The following is a 24,093-nucleotide window of genomic DNA, read 5'->3' on the forward strand; positions in this document are numbered from 1 at the left end:
TGCTATTGTAGCCTCTGGAAAGCTACACTGTATCTTGTGAGACAGTGTGAATCAAACAGGCAAATAATAGCAGTGTTGTTATGAAAATAGTGTTGCCCTTTGGACTCTCAGGGGGCCCCCAGACTATGAGATCTGCTGACTTTTTCTACATAGTTCTCTTCTTTCCTTTTACAACGTCAATATTATTTAACTACACGGAAAGACCAATTTGGGGTTTTGGCACAGTGGTTAAGATGCCATTTGGGATGCCTACATTCCACATCAGTGTCTTAGGTTTGAATCCTGACTCTGCTGATTCTGGTTAATGCACACCCTGGAAGGCAGCAAGTGTTGGTCCTAGTGCTTGGGTCTCTGCTGCATACATGGGAGACCTGGGTGAAAGTTTGGGCTCCTCAGCTCCTGGCTTTGGAGCCTGGCCTACCCCTGGCTGTTGTAGGCATTTGAGGAGTAAGCCAGCAAATGGACAGTATCCCTAACTCTGCCTTTCAAATACATACATACATAACTCTGAAACAAATAAAAAGCAACTGCTTTGAGACCCTTCTGTGGTTGCTTGGAGTCTCAAAGACAAGCGTCCCCAGGTGTTCACTTTTTGATCTCTAGCATGGTTCCTATTTTGGAAGTTGAGGTACTAGATTTTCTTCCCCTTATAATGAGCTAAGTCAGGCAGAGAGGTGCCATTTAAGGAAATATATCCAAAAAATCATACTATTAGTACTTCATGACAGTTGTATGATCCCATATTGATGATAAATACTACTTTTTCACTCAATGTATAAATGTGGGGAAGTGGAATTTCCACTCATGGCTGCCTCTCCCATTCCAGTGAGTTTCAAACGTTAGTATGATAAAATTCATCTGGGGAACTATTTAAAAATTTACCTTTCTGAGCCTTATCCCCGAGTCTCTGATTTTGTGGGCATGAGTGCATTTGAGAATTTGTGCCCCAGCTGATTCTGATGTTGGGTGTTTATTCCACTTGCTGTAAGAAGCACCATCCTTCCTCATACAAACCTGAGTAGGTTAAAAAACAGCCTGAATTGAAATCAAGACTTAGTTTTTATTTCTGCTATCCTCACCATGGGCCTGTGCAATTGTCTATTCCCAGATTTGCTCTTCTTCCGAAAACACGGACAGCTCCTAAGTGGAGAAGCCCTTTGTTGCATCTGAGCATCTGCCAAGACCAACTTACAAGAAGGTGTGACTGAGGTTTAAATCCTTTTTCAGGGCATTTGCATAAAAAATAGCCTAAGGGAAGTACTGAAATGCCTCTTTGGGGGAACAAACTTGGCAGCAGCTTCTAGTCTGAGTCGGCCGCAGGAGGAAATCACCGTCACTTCCATCTTCTGCCTACTGAGCCCCACCGCCATTCGTTCTGGAGCTCTCCTCGGCAAACCCATGCCCAGGATAGGATCCTTTATGCCGTCACCATCCTTGAAGGGTTTCAATTATTACCTATCCTCTTGCACCGCCTTTGCCTAATTTACTTTCCTATCTCCGGCCCGGCAAACAGCAGGCGTTCATTAACAGCAGAAGGAACTAGTTAGTCAACGTCAGAGCCAAGCTCAGGAGTTCTCGCTTAAATCCATGCTGATTGGAAAAAAAACCAAACAAGGAAATGTCTGGGGGTGAACGCCAGGCATTAGGGGGCATAAGAAATGAAAGTAACCCCTCGCAGCAGAGACTCCTACTGACAGGATCACCTGCCCCACGTTCTCAGCTGGCTGCTCCTCAATCTCCCGCCCACTGCCTTCCCTTCCGGAGACAGGTCCGGCAGGTAGCCTGGCCGAGCGGCTCTGATTGGTCGGCGATGATTTCATTGTTAGGAAACATCCGGGTCTTTCTCCTCCCCGCAACACCTCCCCAGAGCCCTGCCTTCCCCGTTTCCCACCCTCCACCCGCGGCCGCAGCAAAACAACCGCCTCTTCCCAGCCCACTTCGGGGCTTCGTCTGTGCGGTCGCTTCCCGTCTCTGCGCCGAAGAGAGGCGTTTATTTCCTCCAATGAGGGGCCTAGGAAGACTTTATTAGCCAATCACTAGCCAGCCCCCTGCAATTGCGGGTGGGTCTAGGCCTCCACACCTATAACTGGCCAGCCCGTCGGGTCCTTTATGGCGGTTGTTTAACTCAAGGCTTAGAGGTCAGAGTTGAGGGGGCACGGCTCTGGCAGAACGGGAAGGACCCGCACACTTTCTGGGGTTGACCGTTTTTGACGGCCAGCCAATCGCTTTCGGATACCTCCCCGCCTTTTGCGCGTTCATTTAAAAAACGTCTGTGTGACGGACTTGGAAATTGATTCAGTGACGGACACACACAGAAAGCCAATGACTGAGCGTTCGGACCACCGTTTGGACCAATAAGGAAAGGGAGCTGTTGAGGCTCGGGCTGTGAGGGGCGGGGCGCAGGTGGGCGTAATTTGATTGACGGAGTCCCTCGCGTATGGGCGGTAGGGTGGGCTGGTCCACGACGTCCGGGAGGTGGTGCGCAGCGGAGGCGGGGCTGAATGAAGTCAATGGTAATGAAGGGTTGGGTCTCACTCAGTGGGCGGTGTTTGATGGATAGTTGGCCTTGCCAATTGAATGTGGTCACTGATGTCCAATGGGAAATTAGGAACTCAGAGGCGGGGCCGTGTAGGCGGGGAAACTAAGTCTGGAGGTACCAGGTGAGCCGAATAGGGAGGGGAGCGGTGATTGACAGGCCTCTCAACAAACCGGAGGCCGCGAGAGGACGCGTGGTGTCCCAGTGGCGGGCGCGGGGGGCGGGGCTCGCCGAGGGGCGGGGACGACCGGGTACGGGGAGGGGGTTGCAGAAGGAGCCGAGCGGCTGCTGCTCAATGGCGGAACAGCCGCCGGTGCTCTGACCGCCTGGTCCCCCTGGCAGTTGCGGGGGAGTTTCCTGCCGGCGCAGCTGGAGTCTCTGTTTCTCAGTGTTCGCTGGCTGGAAGATGCTCCAGAGAGACGAGGCTGCGGCGGAGGAGGTGGCGGCGGCCGAGTCGGCAGCGGTGCTAGGGTGGAGAGAAGGCGGCAGCGGCGGCGGCGGCGGCGTGAGGGGCCGGGCGGTGTAAACAGCCCCGGAGGCGGCGGAGGCAGCGGCCGAGACCCCGAGGGCGAAGCGACGGCTGAGGCTGGGCCGTGCCTCGGTTGGACACCTGGGCCGAGAGCCGCAGGGGGCTCGGCGGCGGGCGCGAGCGAGAAGCCCTAGACTTCGCCTCCCTCCCTCGCCCCAGGTAAGGCCGCTGGGCGCCTCGCCGAGGCCCGGGTGCGTTCCTGGGTGCGCCGGGCTGCGGGCCGGGGCCTCCGTCCCCGCTCTGCCGCCGGGTCCGGGCAGCGGCATGCCGGGCCTGGCTGCTGGGTAGGCCCTTCTCCCCGGCCGCCGCCTCCGCGCTCTCGGCGTAGGGCGCGGGGAGGGCACCGGAGTTTGCTCGAACGCCGGGAAAGTCAACCGCTGCCCGGTGTCCGCCGCAGTCTGCCGGCCTCTCGTGGGCGAGAAGGCGCTGGGCTCCCGCTGCCTGGTGCACGGCTGACCGGGGGACGCTCGCTCAGCCCGAGCCTCGCGCTGCGCCCCGCCGCACTTCCTCGTTCAGCCCCCGCTCCGGGCGTCCCCCCGTGCCCTTCCTCCTGGGCGGCCCTGAGCCGGTCTCTCATCAGCCTCCCGGCCTTCCCAGCCCCGTCCTTTTCGATGTCATTCTTAGCAGCGGAGTTCCTAGTTGGAGCGGCTGTGGTCAGGACCCCGGTCTGCCAGGGTCCCGTGAACAGGAGGCTGATGAGCTTTGTCGATCCGTTTTATGTAATGCTTTAAACCTGGTGTTCTGTACAGACAGTAGTATTTAACGTGGGGTGTGTACATGACACTGAAGTAATTTTAAAGATGAAGGACCCAGCGAGTGTTGCAAATAGTTGCTTCTTCGTTGTTTTTTTTTTTTTTTTTAAAGTTGCGTGACCTCTCGTGTCAGCTTTAGCAGATCTAGGACGTTGGCCCATCCTATTTGGCAAAAGTGTTTCCTTAAGCGTTTGATAGCAGCCCGAAGTCGTCGGGATTCGAGTCTTCCAAAACTTAAAAAAAAAAAAAAAAAAAAAAAAGACTGTAGGCTAAAGCTAGAAGCTGTTTGGATAAAGTCGCCGTTAAAGAGCCTTTAAAATAGTCTCCACATGTTTAACCTATCAAAATAAAGTTGGCAGGAGTCTTGTCGAAGGATTATTTAGGAATTCTAGTAGTCTTCGTGTTATGTAGCTATTTTGGGAAAAACATTCTTTTTCTGTCAACAAACGTTTACAACTCCTGTGATGTGAGAATTACTGCGGTTTATTGTGGGATTAACACAGGAACTCTTTTTATGTGAGCTACTGCATGGATGGAGAAGTGGTAGCTGGTTCAGGGAAGACATTGTAAGTCACGGTATGTCCTGGGAGATGGAGAAACTTGCCATGGACGCTGCATGTTAATAGATATTATTTCATTTACTTTCTCTGTTGTGCAATAGCATAGTCCTATTGTTGGCCTACTTTTAAATGGAGCATTTCTTGATAGTGAGGCAAGTTGTTCTAATTATTATAATGGACTTTTTCAAGAGTACAGGTTTTTAAAAGAAATGTTTAGTTGAAGTAATATTAAAATGGTGATTTTTTTTTTAAAGATGAGATTTTGTAGGTCTCCCAAATGGACTGTGTATTATTATAGAAGTTTTAAAAATTAATGTTTGGAACAGAATTTTTTTCAGGATTAGCTTTTTTTTTTTTTTTTTTTAGCTGTGCTTGCTTTCTCTCAAAGCTGCCTTTGTCTTTTTTTTTTTTCCTTTTAATGGTTGTTGTTTGTGTTTTCCTCTCTCCATTTGTTTTTGCTCTCATAATGTCTTATCACAGTTTTCTGCAGTGGTTTTTATGTTGATGTATTATTAGGAGTAGTATATTTTTATTTGAGCTTTTATATCAATTTTTAAAAAATTTCCCCAGTTTTGTACCTTAGCCTTTGGATTTGTTTGCATGTATGTTTTTGTTTTTTTGTTTTGTTTTGGTTTTTTTGACAGGCAGAGTGGACAGTGAGAGAGAGACAGAGAGAGAAAGGTCTTCCTTTGCCGTTGGTTCACCCTCCAATGGCCGCCGTGGTAGGTACACTGCAGCCGGCGCACCGCGCTGATCCGATGGCAGGAGCCAGGTGCTTCTCCTGGTCTCCCATGGGGTACAGGGCCCAAGCACTTGGGCCATCCTCCACTGCCTTCCCGGGCCACAGCAGAGAGCTGGCCTGGAAGAGGGGCAACCGGGACAGGATCAGTGCCCCGACCGGGACTAGAACCCGGTGTGCCGGCGCCTCAAGGCGGAGGATTAGCCTAGTGAGCCGCGGCGCCGGCCTGCATGTATGTTTTAAAGAGTATTTTTTTATTTACTTGAAAGGCAGAGTTACAGAGAGGGAGGGAGAGAGAGATCTTCCATTCATTGGTTCACTCCCTAAATGGCAGCAACGGCCAGGCTTGGACCAGGCACAAACTAGGAGCTTCCTGCTGGGCTCCCACATGTGTGCAGGGGCCCAAACACTTGCGCCATCTTATGCTTTTCCATGTGTGTTAGCCGGGAGCTGGATCTGAAGTGGAGCAACTGAGTCTCAAATCGGCACCCATGTAGGAAGCCTGCCTTGCAGGCTCTGGATTTGTTGGTGTGATTGTTTTCTTAGAAGTGACCAGCAGAGCTTTAAACACACTGGGTGTCTGATTTCTTTCTTCTTCTTTTTTTCTTTTTTTAAAGATTATTTATTTGAAAGTCAGTTACACAGAGGGAGAGAGAGAGACAGAGGTCTTCGATCCACTGGTTCACTCCCCAGTTGGCAGCAATGGCCAGAGCTGCGCCGATCCAAAGCCAGGAGCGTCTTCTAGGTCTCCCACACGGGTGCTGGGGCTCAAGGACGTGGGCCATCTTCTGCTTTCTCAGGCCATAGCAGAGAGTGGGATTGAAAGTGGAGCGGCTGGGACTTGAACTGGTGCCCATATAGGATGCCAGCACTGCAGGCAGCGACTTCACCTGCTACACCACAGCACTGGGCCCCCTCCCCCCTCCTTTTTTTTTTTTAAAGATTTATTTAATTGAAAGAGTGAGGAAGAGACAGACAGATCTTCCATCCGCTGTCACTCCCCAGATGGCTGAAATGGCCAGGACTACTGGGTCAGGAATCAGGAGCTTCTCTGGGTCTACCACATGGGTGCATGGGCAGGAGCCCAAGCACTCGGGCCATCTTCCACTGCTTTCCCAGGCACGTTAGCAGGGAGCTGGATTGGAAGTGAAGCAACAAGGACTGGAATCAGTACCCTTTTGGGATGCCACTGTCACAGACGATGGTTTTACCAGCTGTGCCACTGTGCCAGCCCCTCGTATCTGATTTCTATGAGTACTCCAGGAACTAGGTGAGAAAGCATTTGCAGTTTGGTGGTCATGTCAGTAAATAACATTTTATGTTAGTAATTCACATAATTACTAAATCCTGTAAGATTACATCATCTGAAGGAGTGGTGTAGTGTCTTAAATAGCCAAGCTTCCAAGAACTGCTGATTCACAAGTTGAAAGGTAGAAAAAGTGGCTCTTGTGAAAAGTTACACTTTGCTGTAGTTCATGTCTTTTAAATTCAAATGTGATGCTGATTGTTTTTTGGCACTCTTGAAAGAGGAGAATTTGCCAGAGTATACCTTGGTGCTTATGGAGATTCATTAAAAGCTGACTGAGCCACTAGTGGAGAGATTGCAGACATGCCCTTGTAAGTAGGCTGGTGAACATTTATTGTACATGATACCGGGGTGATATTTCTTCTACCTCACATTGATGCTAGTTATATATATATATAATTATATTTTATTAATATTTACATATTATGTGTAATTGTTTTAAAGCATTTTTTATATTAGTGTAGAGAGAAGTGAAATAGTTTTCTTTTTAATTTATTTGAAAGGCAGAGCTATATAGAGGGAGGAGGAGAGGCTGAGAAAGAGAGACATCAGTCTTCCATCCCCTGGTTAACTCCACAAATGCCTACAGCAGCCAGGTCTGGGCCAGGTGAAAGCTAGGAGCTAGGAACTCCATCTTGATCTCCCATGTGGGTGGCAGGGGCCCAAGTACTTGGGCCACATTCTTGCTGCCTTCCCATTAGCATTAGCAGGGAGCTAGATCTGAGGCTGAGACTCCAACCAGTATTCTGAGATAAGGCATTACAGTGTCACAAAAGGGGCAGCTTACCCGGCTGTGCTGCAACGCTGTTCCCTGAAATAGTATTCTAACAGTGGCCCATCAATAAGCTATGTAACTCCTTAAAATACAACACAAAATATTTTACATTTTCTGTGAAACAAGCCTTTCTGAATTCACTGATTTAAAGAAAAATTAGTTGGCAAACAAACAGTGGTATCAGAGAGTAGAAGTTTCTTGAATTCTAAATTTTTTTTTGACAGGCAGAGTGGACAGTGAGAGAGACAGAGAGAAAGGTCTTCCTTTTTGCCGTTGGTTCATCCCCCAAATGGCCGCTATGGCCGGCACGTTGCACCAATCTGAAGCCAGGAACCAGGTGCTTCTCCTGGTCTCCCACACGGGTACAGGGCCCAAGCACTTGGGCCATCCTCCACTGCCTTCCCGGGCCACAGCAGAGAGCTGGCCTGGAAAAGGGGCAACCAGGACTAGAATCCGGTGTGCCGGCGCCGCAAGGCGGAGGATTAGCCTATTGAGCCGCGGCGCCGGCCTTGAATTCTAAAATTTTAATATCAACTTTTTTTGAGTAATAGCTTTAATTATATATCACCTACTGGTAAGGGAATTTTTTGGTATAGACGGTATTTCTGGATTTTCAGTGATTCTTCACATTGTATTTAAATTTTTCCTTTTAGTGAGCTAATTTCAGAATTTGAATGAAACTGCCTACTGCTATTTATGTTAGCATCCTAAAGTTTAATTGAAGAATATATCTTGCATACCATGTCAACAGATTTGTTGATTAGGAAAATTGATTATTTGGGGATATGAAATAAGATTCCTTGAAACTGGGTAGATCCCAAATATATTATCTTGACTACTTCCAATTTCACTACCCTGTATTCCAACAGTGAAGGTAAAATAAGTAGATGTTGTGAATATTTGGGTTTTGTAGTTTATACTAAAGTGATAGGGCTTGCCATTAGCTACTGGCAGCTGATCTAACAAGTGTACAGGTAAAGAAAAAGGTGTACATGGGACCTGCACCATGGCGTAGTTGTTAAAGACGCTGCCTGCATTGCCAGCATCCCATATGGGTATCAGTTTGAGTCCCGGCTGTTCCACTTGCCATCCAGCTCTCTGCTATGGCCTGGGAAAGCAGTATAAGAGGCCCAAGTCCTTGGGCCCCAGCACCCACGTGGGAGACCCCAGAAGAAGGTGCTGGCTCCTGGCTTTGGATTGGTGCAGCTCTGGCCATTGCGGCCAATTAGGGAATGAACCAGTGGATGGAAGACCTCTATCTCTCTCTCTGCCTCTCCTTCTCTCTCTATGTAGCTCTGACTTTCAAATAAATAATAAATAAATCTTAGGAAAAAAGGAAAAAGGTGTACATTAGCTTTTATAATCTGTATTTTAAGACCTTTTATTTTCATTTATTTGAAAGGCAGAGGGAGAGAGTTATTACCATCTACTGGTTCACTTGCTCATCAAATGCCTATACCAGGGCAGGGCCGGGTTAAAGTCAGGAGCCTGCAACTGGAATCTGGGTCTCCCATGTGGGTGGTATGGACCCAAGTACTTGAGCTATCATCTGCCTTCTGGGTGCACAGCAGCCAGAAACTGCATGGGTAGTAGAGGAGCTGTGACTGAACCAGGCACTTGAAATGGGATATAGGCATCCCAAGTGGCGTCTTAACTGCCTTGCCAAATGTCCGCCCCCTAAACTGCTTTGTTTTTGTTTTTGTTGTTGATACTTTGTTACATCAATTCATTGTTTTAAAATAACAGAGTAACTTTTCATCCTTTTGACTGAGTGTGCTAATATGTATGACTAGTTGTCTTGAATTTTTTTTTGTGAACATTTCTTATGGATTAGTTTCTATGTAGACTTGAGTTAAGAAGATTAACACTTTTCATTATTCCATCTATAATCCTTGCCTGAAACACAATCACTGCTTAGACTATCCTGATTTGACCAGATAGTTCAGTGTTCAGATGTAAAGAACTCCACTAAATTCTTGATAATGTATTGCAGTTTTCCAAAAGTGTAATCTATATATAGTACACATTTATTTCTCAGGTTGTTTAAAGATTTTGAGATTTAGTTTAGTAACATCTAGCATTCTAGGAAATGTAAATACTATGATAGTTTATAATTTTTTTAAGTTTTCAAATTTCAGGGTGCGATATTTCTCCTAGTAATTTTTTTCTTAAATTTATTTACTTGAAAGTGTTACACGGGGGAGAGAGAGAAAGAGGTCTTCCATTTGCTGGTTCACTCCCCAGTTGGCTGCAACGGCTGGAGCTATGCCGATCCAAAGTCAGGAGCCAGGAGCTTCTTTCAGGTCCTGGGTGCAGGGGCCCAAGGACTTGCCATCTTCTACTGCTTTCCCAGGCTGTAGCAGAGAGCTGGATGGCAAGTGGAGCAACTGAGACTTGAACCGGCGCCTGTATGGGATGCTGGCATTGCAGGTGACATCTTTACCCGCTATGCCACAGCACTGGCTCCTCCTAATGAATTAGTAGCAGACATAGACACATTACTTCTGAATTGTGGTAAATCATGATACATGAGAGTTCCCCACTAAGCTTTTATCTTTGTATTTTACTACAGTCAACTTGTGACTACATCTAGGATATCTTAGCATAACGTGTGTCTTCTATATTAACTTTTGTAATAACTTGGAGAACACAGTAGGTTGATCAGTGGTAGTGCAGTCTTGTGCTACTTAGTGACAGGGACAGGTTCTGAGGAATGCATCGTTAGGTGATTTTGTTATTGGGAACATCTCTGAGGGTACTTAAACCTAAGTAGTGTAACCTACTATATACCTGCACTGTAAGGGATAGCCTGCTGCTCCTCAGCCGTAGCCCTGTAAAGCATGTCACTGCATGCAATAGTGTAGGCAGTTATAGCACAAGTATTTGTGTTTCTAAATATAGAAAAGGTACAATAAAAACAGGAGGCAACAGGAATTTTTCAGTTCCATTATAATCTTAGGAGCCCACTGTTGGATATGTGATTCCTCACTGAAACATGTGGCACGTGACTATTTTAATTTGTTAGTGCATTTATTAGATATACATTTTACATGCTTTTTATTCATTTATTGACAGAGTTAGAGAGACAGAGAGAAAGGTCTTCCTTTTTCCGTTGGTTCACCCCCCAAATGGCCACTACGGCTGGCGCTGCGCCAATCTGAAGCCAGGAGCCAGGTGCTTCTTCCTGGTCTCCCATGTGGGTACAGGGGCCCAAGCACTTGGGCCATCCTCCACTGCCTTCCCGGGCCACAGCAGAGAGCTGGACTGGAAGAGGAGCAACCGGGACTAGAACCCAATGCCCATATGGGATGCCGGCGCTGTAGGTGGAGGATTAATCAAGTGAGCCCCGGCGCCGGTCCCCTTTACATGCTTTTTAACACTTAGAGCACAGCTTACCAATTTAAAGCTTTTTCTGGCTTACCAAATATTTTAATATTAACTTGCTAAAAATAGATTCAAAGTTGTCTTTTGGAGTGTTTTAAAGTACCAAGATTATGCTTATTGGCATTAAATTGATTTGTTTCTTGGAAATTTTAAAGTTTCAAAATATATCACTACTTGAAAGCATTTTAAATTCTGTGAACAAAAGATGTGATCACATATGATTTGATACTAAAGGAGAGACACATAGGAAGGTATCTGTTGATTATTAAGGAGCTTGTCTTACAGTGATAGAAGGAGGTTAAGACCTGCTCTAGGGTGGTTGTTATTTTTGTCTTAGAATGCTCTTCACTTCAGAATAGGCTTGAATGAAAAGTATATTTGTATGACAGAAATAGAAAAAACCCTTTTTCTTTATGGAAAAGTTTTTTTTTTTTTTTCATTTTTTAAAAAGATTTATTTGATAGATTGGCTGACTCTCCACCAATGGAGAGTTTACCCTCCAAATGCCTGCAATAGCCAGGGCTGGGCCATGTGCCAAAGCCAGAAGCCAGAAACTCCATCCAGGTTTCACATATGGGTGGCAGGGACGCAAGTACTTGAGCCATCATATGCTGCCTCCCAGGCACATTAGCAGGAAGCTGGATCGGAAACAGTAACAGAGCCTCGTACTGCCACTCTAGTATGGGATGTGGACATCCCAAGTAGTGGTTTAACCCTCAGTGCTCCAACACCCATCCTCTTTACAGAAAATTTTTAGAATGTATTATTAGGTAGAATCAAATTTTGTAATGTAAAAGAAAATAAACAAGTGAATACATTTTGCTTGATAGGAGGTACATACCTGAGACGAATCATGTTTGATAAAGGACAATGTAGAATGACCTGTAAAGCATTTTTAAACTTGAGAGTAATGTCATGTATTCTTTAATTGCATTTTCTTTTCTTGATACAGGTATCAGGAATACTCCTAACATTGGAAAGGGATGGTTAATAGATTTTTAAAAATATTTATTTTTATTTGAAGGACAGAGCAACAGTGAGGGGGAGACAGATTACTTCTCAAATGGCTGCAACAGCCAGGGCTGGGCCAGGACAAAGCCAGGAGCCAAGAACTCCATCCTGGTCTCCCACGTGGGCGGCAGGGGCCCAAGCACTTGGGCCACCTTCTGCTGCCTTGTCAGATGCATTAGGAAGCTGGATCGGAAGCAGAGCAGTTGGGACTGCAACCAGCACTCGGATGTGGGTTGTAGGTGTCACAAGTGGAAGGGTAACCCACTGCACCACCACACCAGCCCCTGGGTGCTCATGGGTGCTTCCTCTGCTTAGGCAAGATGTTTTTATTTTCTTCTGCGGGGGTGGGAATATCTGGCTTCAGGTCCATGAGGCCTGCGAGGTCATCTGGTCTTGCTTTGCCAGTCTATAGTAGACTAGTTTTTAGGTTGAAAATTTGGTATGGCCTGTCAATGATGTTATAAATATTCAAATGACCCTTGGCAGAAAAAAGGTTCCCCACACCTGAAAGTTTTCAACTCAGAGGTGAGGAATTGTCATACTCTGTTGAACACAAGTGTCCCCCTCCCCCCGCCTTTTAATTTACTTATTTGAGAGACAGAGTGGCCTTCCATCTGCTGGTTCCCTCCCCAAATGGCCTCAATGGCTGGAGCTATGCCAGTCCTAAGCCATGAGTCAGGAGCTTCTTCCGGCTCCCCCACGCAGGTGCAGAGACCCAAGGATCTGAATTCTCCACTGCTTTTCCAGGCCAGAGCAGAGAGATGGACCAGAAGAAGAGCAGTGGGGACACGCACCCATGCCCATTTGGGATACCAGCACCGCAGGTGGAGGCTTAACCTAGTACACCACAGTGCTGGCCCCCTAGTTCCTTGTAAAGAAGGAATAAATGCAATGCAAGCTCCAAATGATAGAATGCATGGGAGATGAAGTTTAGATTTTGGGAGGCTTTCTGTTACTTTTGTTTACTGTAGGCTGCCAACCCACTGAGGAGTAAAGAATTAAGAATAATCTAATAGTGTTTGGTCTATAGCATCCCTTACCCTGTCTCCAAACCCCCAGCTATTCTTGCATTCACTGAGTGCCTTCTGTATGCCAGGCACCATTTCAGGCTGGAGTCTGAACAAAACAGACAAAATCCCTGCCCTCAATCTGAGATTCTGATGACTAACAGCTCTTCCTCAATTTACATTACAACTCTGCTCCCTTTGTGTTGTCTGGCTTAAAAAATTGATGGGGAATTTGAGATGTATGCATTTAAGTGCTTTCTATACTATACTTAAAAGCTGTGGTTAAGAGCTTTATTTTTAACAAAAGGAAAGTAAGAATAATGTTTGTGTAATTGAACAAAACCTTGAGTGTGAAAGGAGAAAGAGGAAGATTGTTGTAACTAAGAGAAGATATTGCTTTTATTTTATTTGTTAAAATACTTGAGGGGCTGGTGCTGTGGCACAGCTGGTAAAGCTGCCGCCTGCAGTGCTGGCATCCCATGTGGGTGCCGATTTGAGCTCTGGCTGCTCCACTTCTGATCCAGCTCTCTGCTATGGCCTGGGAAAGCAGTGGAGGATGGCCCAGGTTCTTGGGTCTCTGCATCTGCGTGGGGGAACCAGAAGCTCCTGACTTCGGATCAGCCCAGCTCTGGCCTTTGCGGCCATTTGGGTAGTGAACCAGCAGATGGAGGACCTCTCTCTCTCCTTCTGTCTGCATCTGCCTCTCTGTAACTCTGCCTTTCAAATAAAATAAATTAAAAAAAAAAAAATTACTGGAGAGGCAGAGAGAGACAGGCAGAGCTCCCATCTATTGGTTCACTCCTAAAATACCCACAACAGCAAGGGCTGTGCCAGGTGAAACTAGGAACCAGGAACTCAATTCCTGTCTCCTGGCGGGGAGGCGAGGAAGGGACTCAACTACTTGAGCTACCACCTGCCACCAGGGTTTGCATTAGAAGGAAGCCAGAAAAGGGTGCAGAGTGTGAACCCAAGGGCTCTGATAATGGGATGGGGGCATCTCAGATGTCATGTTAACTGCTAGGCCAAACGAGGGCTCTGAGACATTGATTTTCGCCTAAAAGTTGACCCAAAGAAAAATGACCCCTGAATACATTAGGAAGACATGACAGAAGTCCAGGAGCTTCATATGTTTTCATTTATTCTCCAACCTTGGTACATGAATTCCTGGAAGGGAGGATGGGAGAGATGGTGGAATCATAGGAGGAGGGTGAATAAGACTTTGAGCAAGTCTGTTTTAAATATTTTTAAAATTTTTTTTAAAGATGTATTGATTTGAAAGGCAGAGTTAACAGAAAGGCAGAGGCAGAGAGAGAGAGAGAGAGAGAGAGAGAGAGAGAGGGGTCTTCCATCCACTGATTCACTCCCCAAATGGCTGCAACAGCTGTAGCTGAGTCAATCCAAAGCCAGAAGCCAGGAGCTTTTTCCAGGTCTCCCAAGCGGGTGCAGGGGCCCAAGGACTTGGGCCATCTTCTACTGCTTTCCCAGGCCAAAGTAGAGAGCTGGATCAGAAATGGAGCAGCCTGGTCTAGGTAAAGCATAGCTTTACCCAGTCTGCCATAGCACCAGCCCCACTTAATCTCTGTTTTCATTTATCTGAAAGGCAGAGAGACAGAGATCTCCCATCTAGTGGTTGACTCCTCAGATCCAGGCTGAAGCCAGCATCCAGGAACTCAGTCCAGGTCTCCCATGTGGTGGCAGGGACCCAGGTTCTTGAGCTATGACCTGCTGCCTCCCAGGGTGTGCATTGTCAGGAAACTGGGGTTAGGAGCAGATCTGGGACGTTAACCCAGGCTTTCTGATATGGGATGTGGGCAATACACGTGGCATTTTAACCACTACACCAAACACTTGCCTGTATTTAAGTAATTTGACATGTACCTATAAAATGCATATTGTCATTTGTGTTGGGAAAATACCTTATTGCTATTTTTGCACTTCCATCAGTCGTTGACTGATAGTGTCTGATAATACTGTCAGTACTTTTCTTGCCTCCTCTTCTTCTCCAGTTATTTGATAGTTCTGTTAAAAGATGGCTAATGGTGCCCATTTGTCTCTGGTTTATTGTGATCTGATTAGTCTGTATATTACTGCTTTTTATCTTGTTGCTGTCACATTACTTGTTGTGCTTTTGTTGTTTCTATATTGTGAATTTCTGCATGAGGTTGTATTTCACAGGGATGTGAAGCAGGTGCTTAGTTTATGCTTTTTGTTCTATAGCTTTCCTAAGGATGATCCAGTTTGATGAAGATGCCTTGATTTTCTATAAACATTGCACACTTAGGTACGAGAGGTCTTTAACCATTTGTTTTTAATTCTTCTTTTGCTTTCATTTATAAGTTTCATGTGATCTTGATTTCTGCATTGAATCAATGTTTTATTTTAAAGCAAATTGACTTTATTTTAGTGCCTCAGTATAAAAAAAATACATTAATTGCATTCATGACCTGAGACACCCATTTACTGCACCCAAATAAATCCTCAGATGACTAGTTTTATTTTTTAAGGTTTATTTATTTATTTGAAAGGCAGAGAAAGACAGATCTTCCATCTGCTGGTTCATTTCCTAAATGCCTGCAACCGCCAGGGCTGGGCCAGGGCTGGGCCAGGGCTGGGCCAGGGCGCAGCCAGGGCGCAGCCAGGGCGCAGCCAGGAGCTAGAAGCTACATCCAGGGTTCTCGCTTGATGGCATGAAGCCAAATACTTGGACCATTCACTGTCTTCCCGGGCACCTTGGCAGGAAGCTAGATTGCAAGTGGAGTAGCTAGCTGGGACTTTAACTTCCTCTTCGATTTGAATGTGGATGTCTGAAGCCTTCTAAATTGTAACTCCAGTTGTAAGGGTAGCAGAGGTTTGGAAGCATTTGTGATTTACATGATGTTATTGTTCTTATTCTGTCTTTGACTCTTTCTTAGTGATAAGTTTGTGTTTTGGTTCAGGTTATTTGCTCTTCTCCTGTGCTTTTGCTTTGTGTTGCTTCTGCCTCTGTGGTTGTTTGCTTGATTTTATTAAAATACAGGGTGGCCACCAAATTTAGAAACACAGATGGATATGCAGTAAATTGTTTATGGAAGTTACACTGTAGAATAGGTTAACATAATATGTATGTTTTCAGATTCTATAACCACCCTAAAGAGGGGAGTTCATGTAGGTGTGGCTGTCTTTGTTCAGATTTATATTACATATCCAAATTATGTGTAAGCTATATTTTGAATATAAAGGATTAGAAATGAAAAGTTAATTGTGGAAAAGTGACTGTTATCACAGTGGCTCTGTGTTTTATTCAAGAGGATTGAAACTGATCTGACAATGTAAAAATAAATGATATCTAGTTGGTTGTCAGTTTGGCAAAAAAGTTTGGGAGATGCTAGGTAACAGTAGTTTCAGAAGTATATGTGAAAGACAAAGGGAGGGGCCAGCGCCGTGGCTCACTTGGTTAATCCTCCGCCTGCGGCACCAGCATCCCATGTGGGCACCGGGTTCTGGTTCCGGTTGCTCCTTTTCCAGTCCAGCTCTCTGCTGTGGCCCGGGAAGGCAGTGGAGGATGGCCCAGGTGCTTGGGCACCTGCGCCCGCGTGGGAGACCAGGAAGAGCTCCTGGCTTTTGGATAGGCACAGCGTGCTAGCCTTGGTAGCCATTTGGGGGGTGAACCAATGGAGGGAAGACCTTTGTCTCTGTCTCTCTCTCACTGTCTAACTCTGCCTGCCTAATAAAAAAAATTAAAGACAATGGGAGAGGTTGGCAGAATGTGATGACGTTGGTATTGTTTTACAAATGTGAATGAGACATCTCAATAGATTTAGATAAATATTTCTGAATAATTGCCACTCTGTACTTTCAGGTCATGCTGTAAGATGCTTAGCACTGTTTCCTGCTGTATGTTTTTAAGTGTGTGTTAAGTGTAAGAAGCTTTATACTTGCAGTGAATGATGTTTCTGGAAAAGCTCCAGAATGGTGGTTGGGAGCCTTGACTCTATCTAAAGTTAGATACTTCTATTTGAATCCTTGTTCTACCACTTTTTTTTTTTAAAGATTTATTTCTTTGAGAAGCAGAGTTAGAAAGGGAAGGGGTGTGAGAGAGAGAGAGACAGAGAGAGAGAGAGAGAGATCTGAGAGAAAGAAAAAGAATGAATTATCTTCCATCCACTTGTTTTCTCCCTAAATGGCCACAATGGTCAGGGTTGGGCCAAGCTGAAGCCAGGAGCTGCATCCATGTGGGTGGCAGGGTCCCAAGACTTGGGCCATCTTCCACTGCTTTCCCAGGGGCATTAGCATGGAGCTGGATTGGAAGTGAAGCAGCTGAGACTCGAATCAGTGCCCATAATGGACTCTGGCATTGCAGGCAGTGGCTCATCCTGCTATGCTGCAATGCCTTCCCCAGATAGGTAACTTAAAGCAAGTTACTATTTCTAAACATCATTTCTCATTTGTAAAGGTGATGATAGTGTATTTCTTAAGATTGTTGGGTTGAGATAATCCATGTAAAGCTGTTAATGTAGCATCTGACACATTGTGATTGATAACCTTTGCTAAGTGCTTTCTTGTTGCTTTTACTATTATTATTACTACTAGTACTAAATGACCTATGGTAAATTGCAGGAGTACTAAACTCAGGACCAGAAGACTCTGAGAGTCCCTCTCAACTGCTTAATGATTCCGTGGTTTATGAGATACTTACTCCATGGTTGAGTAGCCTTAAACTGTAACCTAACATTTTGATCTGAGGTAAGGCAGAGTTATGGCAGGGGGCTGGACCATATGATATCTTGAGGTCCTTTTGACTCTAAATTCAGAAGTTCTAGTCTACTAGAGTATAAGCTAAATAAAGGTAGTCACTGTTAGTATTGTGTGCTGATTTACACATGCACCTGTACTGTGTTCCATAAATATTGGCTAAACAAATTTTTTTCATAAAAACAGTGCCTTTTAGGGAGCAAAGGGGAGTAGGCGATAAGAAAAGGGAAGTTTACTTGCCAATGATATGAGCACAAATATCCTGCTGTTCATTTTTATTTAGCTAATGAATATTGTCTGTTAGCATTAGGTACTGTAGAGAACAAAAATTATTTAAGACTGCCATCTGAGGGAGCAGGTATATGAATGATCCTACTAGATAAAAATTAAAAATACTGTGGCCGGCGCCGTGGCTCAATAGGCTAATCCTCCGCCTTGCGGCACCGGCACACCGGGTTCTAGTCCCGATTGGGGCACCGGGTTCTGTCCCGGTTGCCCCTCTTCCAGGCCAGCTCTCTGCTGTGGCCCGGGAGTGCAGTGGAGGATGGCCCAAGTGCTTGGGCCCTGCACCCGCATGGGAGACCAGGAGAAGCACCTGGTTCCTGGCTTCGGATCAGCGCGATGTGGCCATTGGAGGGTGAACCAACGGCGAAAGGAAGACCTTTCTCTCTGTCTCTCTCTCTCACTGTCCACTCTGCCTGTCAAAAAAAAAAAATTAAAAATACTATTTAGGAATTACAGGCATATTTTATAAACAATCTCCCTAAAATGAATAAAAAGCAATATATTTTTAAAGATTTATTTGAAAGGTAGAATTTATTAATATTTAGAGAGAGAGAGAGAGAGATCTTAACATCCATTGGCTTACTTCCCAAATGGCTGCAACTGCTGGGACTGAGCCTGGCCAAAACCAGGAGCCTGGAGCTGCTTCTGGGTCTCCCATTGTAGGTTCAGGGACCCAAGCACTTGGGCCATCCTCTGCTGCTTTCCCAGGTGCATTAGTAGGGAGCTGGATCGGATGCAGCCGGAACTTGAACCAGCCCTCGTGTGGTACGCATGCGTTGTAGGTGGCGGCTTAACTTGGTATACCACATGCCAGCCCTCCAAAAAGCAGTCTTAATCAGAGTACCAAATACTGTAATTTCCAGCTAGTTATTACTTTCAGTAGAAGTCAGATGCTTAAAAGGAAAAATTATTTGCTGGCATTATGACGCAGCTGGTTAAGTAAATGTTTTAAAAGAAAAAAAATTAGGGCCATGACCTTCTGGAGGAAAAATTTTTTTTATATTATTTATTTGAAAGGTAAAGCAACAAATGGAGAGACAGAGAGAGATATCTTCATTTGTTGGTTCACTCCTCAAATGACTTCAACAGCCAGGCCAAAGCCAAGAGCCAGAAACTCCATTGTGGTCTCCCCTGGGGAATTTATTTAGGGTATTTATTTATTTATTTATTTTTTTGACAGGCAGAGTGGACAGTGAGAGAGAGAGAGAGATAGAAAGGTCTTCCTTTGCCATTGGTTCACCCTGCAATGGCCGCCACGGCTGGCGCGCTGCAGCCAGCGCACCGCACTGATCCGAAGACAGGAGCCAGGTACTTATCCTGGTCTTCCATGGGGTGCAGGGCCCAAGGACTTGGGCCATCCTCCACTGCCTTCCCGGGCCATAGCAGAGAGCTGGCCTGGAAGAGGGGCATCCAGGACAGAATCCAGCGCCCCGACCGGGACTAGAACCCGGTGTGCCAGTGCCACAAGGCGGAGGATTAGCCTATTGAGCCACGGCACCGGCTTAGGGTATGTTTTGATGTGCAACCTTAACTTGGGGGAGACTTAGGACTACCTTAATATGATGTGGGAGTGTAATGAAGAAAATTTAATAAACTAAAAATCATACTGTATGTATTTTGCCCTTTTATGAAAAATTTTAATCCTACAGAACGTAATAGCACACTGAGCACCTGTGTGCCAACAACCTAAATTCAACAGTATTTTGTGTCTTTATGTCTTAGTTTTTTGGGCTGCTGTAACAAGCTACTCAGTCTATGGTATTCTAAATGATAGAAACTCATTTCTCTCAGTTCCGGAGGCTGGAAAGTTCTAGATTCCAGATTCCAGCTGATCTGAGTCTGAGGGCCTTCTTACCGCTTTGCAGGTGCTGGTGTTCTAGTTGTATCATCTTTTGGCAGAAAGCTGGAAGGCTCCCTGCCTCTACTTTTATAAGGACCTAATTATCTCCCGAAGGCCCCACCTCTTAATACCATTGTGTTGGGAGTAGAATTTAAGCATACAGGTTTTGGGGTAGGAGGAGGATAAACATTGAATTTGTGACATTGCTCTATTTGCTTCATTTATATAAACATAATCTTTGCTGACTCATCTAAAATTAATTATAAACATCATGTCACTTTACCCATAAATATTTAAGTATAAATCTCCAGAAAATGACATTTTCTTCTGTACCTACAATATTATTATCTCGCGTAACAACATTTACTTCTTTTAAGTACTCTGGTCCCCATCCATATTCAGATTACCTCAGCTGGGTCAGAAATACGTTGCTTCTCTCTAGCCAAACCAAGGATCATGAGTTACTGTATTTGAATGCCTACTTTTAAAAAATGACTCATTGAAGAGGTTGTTTATCTTGTAAGTTGTTCTATATTCAGAATTTGTCTGATTATTTCTTTAATTTCTTGTTTAAAACTTAAGCTTTGACTTCTTTAATTTTTTGTTGTATCTAATGGCTGTTAAATTCATGTTAAATGTTTTGGTCAGGATACTTCTGTTCTCTTACATCAGGAATCGCAAATGCCTGTTGCAGTATTAGCAGTGCTAAGCTTGAACTCCGAACTGTGATGATTGACAAATGTCTTCACAGAGATGGGACATTGTTTGTTATTACCAAGTAATCCATGGAGTTATTTTGTTACTGTGCAGTTTTATTTCCTCTTCAGATTTTTACCTAATAGATTTACTGATTCTTTTTCAAAGACAGATCTAGACAAATGTTTTCTAGCTATAGTCCATTGGTCAAATTTGGCTTGTTGCCTATTTTTGTAAATGAAATTCTACTGGAAGATAGTCAAGTTCATTTGTTTACATATTGTCTCTGGCTGCTTACCTACTACCATGGTGGAAGTGAGTACTTGGGACAGGGACCATATGATCCTGAGAGCCAATAGCAACTACTATGTGACTATGCAGAAGTTTAGGGTGGATATTTGGCCTAAAAGATGTTTGCATCCCAAATCAAAGTGCCTGGGCTTGATGCCTCACCTGTGGTTCCTGACTCCAGCTTCCTGCTAGTGCAGACCCTGGGAGGCAGCAATTGCTGGCCCAAGAAATTGGGTTCCTGCCACCTCTGTGGGAGACCCGGATTAGGTTCTCAGCTACTGGTTTTGGCCTCAGCCCAGTTCTTGCTATCTCAGATATATGGGGAATGAGCCAACAGTTGGGAGCTTTTCCTCTGTCTCTGTCAAATAAATGCATAGTTTTAATTTCAAAAGTCATTTATTGACCTCTGATCTGTAATTTGTGTTTTTTTCCTTCTGTCATTGTAGTGGTATAAAATTGGTATTGTATTTATATAGTTGGTGCTTATATTATTGGTATTTTTATAATTTTTTTAAAGATTTATTTATTTGAAAGAGAAATCTTCCATCTACTGGTTCACTCCCCAAATGGCCACAACTGCTAGAGCTGAGCCCTTCTGAAGCCAGGAGCCACCTCTAGGCATCCTGCGTGGGTGCAGGGGTCCAAGGACTTGGGCCATCCACTGCTTTCCCAGGTGCGTTAGCAGGGAGCTGGATTGGAAGTGGAGCAGCTGGGATTTGAACCAGTGCCTACATGGGGCTTTAACATGCCACGCCACAGTGCCAGCCCCTATAATTTTTTAAAAAGATTTATTTTTATATATTTGAAAGGTAGAGTTAGAGGGAGACAGAGAAGTCTTTCATCCATTGCTTCTCTCCCCAAATGGCCGTAATGACCAGGACTGGGCCAGGTTAAAGCCAGGAGCTTCTTCTGGGTTTCCCATAAGTGTGAGGGACCCAAGCTTCTGGGCCTTCCTCTGCTACTTTCCTAGGCGCGTTAGCAGGGAGCTGAATCAGAAGTGAAGCAGCCAGGACTTGAACCCATATGGGATGCCAGTGTTGCCGGCAGTGGCTTAACCCACTGTGCCACAATGCCAGCTCTTGTATTTATATATTCTCTTCTATCCTGATACTATTCAAGGGATAAGTGCTTTTTAAAAAATATATATATATTTATTTATGGAGAGGCAGAGTGATAAAGAAAAGGCAGAGAAGAAGATCCATCTGCTGGGTCACTCTGTAAAGGCCTATAATGGCCAGAACTGGACCAGTCCGAAGCCAGGAACTCCTTCCAGGTCTCCCACATGGGTGGCAAGAACTCAAGTACTTAGACCATCATCTGCTGCCTTCTCAGGAGCATTAGCAGGAAGCTGGATTGGAATCACGGAGTAGCCAGAACTTGAGCCAGGCACTCTGATATGGGTGCAGCTGAACCTGCTGCACCACAGCACCTGCCCTGGTAACCGTCTCTGTCTTTCCTAATCTCTTTCTTTCTGTCACTGTGTGACAGAAAAATCTTAAAAAAAAAATTTTTTTTTAAAGATTTATTTATTTGAAAGAGAGAGAGAGAAAGAGAAAGGTCTTCCATCCACTGGTTTATTCCCCAAATAGCCATAATGGCCAGAGCAGCACCAGTTCGAAGCCAGGAGCAGGAGCTTCTGCTGGGTCTCCCACACAGGTGCGGGGTCCCAAGGACTTAGCGCATCTTCTGCTTTCCTGGGCTATCGCAGAGAGCTGGATCAGGGTGGAGCAGCTGGGACTTGAACTGGTGCCTATATGGGATGCCGGCACTGCAGGTGATGGCTTTACCCAAGGCACCACAGTGCCGGCCCCCAAGTGTTTGGATTTAAGTGAATGCTCGTAAGGTTAGTACTTGAATGGTAATACGGAGGTGGAAGGATAGTGACTGTTTTATGCTTAAGGTAAATAATCCTGTATATATAGTTCTTTTCCTCCATATGTGTCTCCCTTTCTTCTATTTGATCTTGCTCTATCTTTCTTTAGCCCTAAGCCTAAGTACCCTAGAATGAGGTATGCTGAATAGATTCTGGCTTAGGGCCAAAGATGTTCTCTAAAAAGGCTAGGGCTCCACTAACATAGGAGTTAGAGATCCTTTATGTAAATCATCAGGAAACAAATAAATGACATAAGTTAATTAGTGTACCCTCTGTCTTGCAGCAAGAGGGTGTTTTAAATGTGAATTACCAAAAGTAAAATAACTGGAAATCAAGGACTGCTTGTATTTAATAAATGTTACAGTAGATTTTTAGATTCTTCAGATTTAATATTTCTGGGATGATTGCAATAGCTGCTTTAGGATATCCTTTCTTGAAGTATCTTTCAAGTAAACATTTTATTGAATACTTGCTATGTGCTAAGGTCACAAGTTAGAATTAGAGGGTAAAAAATGTTGCAAGGAATGTGTATGATTGTCTAGGAGTGATGAGAGGGTGGGGTGAAGGGTTGGGGATGGTATCAAGGAGAAAGGGTGATTTTATATGTACCTTGAAAGATTTGGTTCACTTAGCAAAAGAAAGTAGGCAAAATTTGACCGAGGAGGGTTTGAGTATTATATTGTTGAGCTGTGTGGGCCTAGGCAGGGTATGTTAAAGTGGAAGGTTCCTGATAAGTAAATCCAGAAATCCAGACTGTATACTTAATGTGTTTTGGGAAGTGGGAAACAATTATATCTTCTTGAGTCAGGATATTAAATTTCTAGGGAAATTTAACCAGTAATAATCTGCAAGGTGGATTAGAGGAAGGAGATTGAAATCAGGGAGACCAAGTAGGAAGCAGCTGTATAATCAACGTATTAGGTTATGATGTTTAAGATTAGGATGATTAGGATGATAGGGTAAGAGGCAAGATGGTTGGAATGTAGGGACTTAATGTGTAGTGGCTAGATTTTCATCAGAAGACTTGTGGTTTCTGCCCTGGGTCACTAGAAGAGGAATTCTGTTTTGTTTTTTAAGATTAAGGATCAGTAAATTTTGTCTTTTATTTTTAGATTTATTTATTTATTTGAAAGTCAGTGATGGAGGGAGGGAGGGAGAGAGATCCATCTTCCATCGTTTGTTCACTCCCCAAATTGCAGCTGGGGCTGGGCCTGGTTGAAGCCAGGAGCCAGGAGCTTCATCCAGGTCTCCTACATGGGTGCAGGAGCCCCTTGGGCTATGTTCCACTGCTTTCTCAGGCACATTAGCAAGGAGCTAGATTGGAAGTGGAGCAGCTGGGACTTAAACTGGTGCCATATGGGAAGCCAGAACCTCAGGTGAGGCTTAGCCTTCTATGCCACAGCGCTGGCCCCAGGAATTCTGTTATTAATACAGATAGATTAGGCTGTGAAGATGGTTTGGGTCCAGAGGTGACGTATTCAATTATGTTTCAAGAGATATATAGCATAGTCAAGTTCAATGTTTGAAATGTAGACTAAGGGCTGGCACTGTATTGCAGCAGATAAAGCCACTGCCTGCAGTGCCAGCATCCTATATGGGTGCTGATTCCAGTCCCGGGTGCTCCACTCCTGATCCAGCTCTCTGCTATGGCCTGGGAAAGCAGTAGAAGATTGTCCAACTCCTTGGGCCCCTGCACCCACGTGGGAGACCCAGAAGAAGCTCCTGGCTTTGGATCGGCCCAGCTCCAGCTGTCGTTGCCAGTTGGAAAGTGAGCCAAC

At 45.0% G+C, this 24,093-nt stretch overlaps 1 protein-coding gene across 2 annotated transcripts in view; it reads left to right on the forward strand.

Moving 5' to 3' along the window:
- The first annotated feature begins 2,806 nt into the window (after nucleotides 1–2,806).
- The window catches only part of PPM1B (protein phosphatase, Mg2+/Mn2+ dependent 1B), a 78,341-nt gene continuing 57,054 nt past the window's right edge, over nucleotides 2,807–24,093 (forward strand). For both annotated transcript variants that reach the window (XM_062209362.1, XM_062209361.1), the window contains exon 1: nucleotides 2,807–3,224. The gene's annotated coding sequence lies outside the window, so the exon portion shown is untranslated. The remainder of the gene's footprint in view (nucleotides 3,225–24,093) is intronic.

The sequence above is a fragment of the Lepus europaeus genome, chromosome 13 (genome assembly GCF_033115175.1).
Source record: "Lepus europaeus isolate LE1 chromosome 13, mLepTim1.pri, whole genome shotgun sequence".
In the NCBI taxonomy this organism is placed as follows: domain Eukaryota; kingdom Metazoa; phylum Chordata; class Mammalia; order Lagomorpha; family Leporidae; genus Lepus; species Lepus europaeus.